Genomic DNA, 1,564 nt, shown 5'->3' on the forward strand with positions numbered 1-1,564 from the left:
TGGAAGGCCAAATAAAGTAGTTTCGCTTTCACAACGAAACACACAGCGTCACACACTGCGGGCTTGAGTGAGCGGAGGCCGGTGTGCTTGAGAACGGTGCGGCCGGCGGATTCGACGAAGGAGCGGCCGGCGGGCTTGCGGCAACCACATGTGACGAGCCTGGGCTGGACTCCGCTTCGTCTACGGTGAAAGCCAATCCACAGCGCGAAGTTGATGTATTTCCTCAGCAACCAGCACGGATCAGCTCCAGGCATGATGAAGCGGATATTGTCCTCTTTTGTAAGACCAAACAAAGTAGTTTCGCTTTCACAACGAAACACACAGCGTCTTCACGACATGGCGGCGGCAGCAACAATACTACAGCGAGAATAGAAGTTACGCCTTCTTTCTTTGCGTGAACATTTGGCCGGTGTTATGCAAATCTCCCCACACAGTGACGTAGACATGTGGGGGCGTGTTTAAACGAGGCCTTTTAGGAGGGCGTGGACAAGTCTTAACTTTTATAATGAATATCTCTTTGGGTTTGAGACTTTAGTTTTTGCAACTTTAGGGATCTTATCTATGCACAAACAGCTTGTAACACTCCAAAGAGAAAGGAAAAATTGAAATTGCATCATATGACCCCTTTAAATACTTAAAAATTGCTTATAAAATCGCAAAAAACACTGATGTGCCAAGCTGAAACTGAAAACCGCTATGTATTGAACCGTGTGCTAACTGTACTGTTGCATCCCTAATATCATGCATTTGATGGTATATCTTTAAGTGCTTATATTTAGGGATGCACGATATTATCGGACCAATATCGGAATCGGCTGATAATGGCTTTAAATATAAATATCGGCATCGGCCCGATATGAAAAATTATGCCGATATGTCTTGCCGATAAGAGGAATGCATTAACTCGCATGTGCTCAGGGTGTGCTAGTGATTAGATCACGTCAGCAGTGTGGCTCATTCTTGAAGCAAAGTTTTGCCTGAATTGTGATTAGATTCACTGTTTTGGATCACTGCATTTAAACTGAGAATGCAGTACAGAATGAGTTCGGTGTGTGATAGAGTAAACAGTAATAGCACCAGCAGCGGCAGCTTCCCCCGGGTCCTAAAGCCTGTTCAGTAATGAGTTTTAATTCCGTAGGGGGCGCTGTTGGCCTACTTCTAATAAAATGAATGCAAAATACACAAATAATATTTAGACTGTGTTTATGATTAAATAAAGCAGTAATTGATGCCATAAAATCATGAGAATGTTTTGATTTAAAGATCAGAAGCTATAGCTTACATTAACAAATAAAATTTAAAAAAAATCACAAACATGACACTTAAATAACTTTATATTAGGGCTGTGCGATTTGGGGGAAAATATCAAATTGCGATTTTTTTGACAGATATTGCGATTGCGATTTGATTTGCGATTTTAAATTTGCAAAGTCAAGCTTCAGCTCAATATGGTCAATAATGTGCAGCACAGTATGGGTATCATTACCCTGCTGAAAAACACAATAGAAACAATCACAGTAATTCTTATAGTTTACATTAAACCATTACAATATTCCTCATTGCT

General features: G+C 41.0%; 1 protein-coding gene across 1 annotated transcript in view; it reads right to left on the bottom strand.

The window, feature by feature from the left end:
• LOC107698281 (interferon regulatory factor 6-like) overlaps positions 1 to 1,564 on the bottom strand; it is a 16,192-nt gene that overhangs the window by 9,554 nt on the left and 5,074 nt on the right. The gene's annotated exons all lie outside the window — the stretch shown is intronic.

This window comes from Sinocyclocheilus anshuiensis, unplaced genomic scaffold (genome assembly GCF_001515605.1).
Source record: "Sinocyclocheilus anshuiensis isolate Anshui unplaced genomic scaffold, SAMN03320099.WGS_v1.1 scaffold2216, whole genome shotgun sequence".
Lineage (NCBI taxonomy): Eukaryota > Metazoa > Chordata > Actinopteri > Cypriniformes > Cyprinidae > Sinocyclocheilus > Sinocyclocheilus anshuiensis.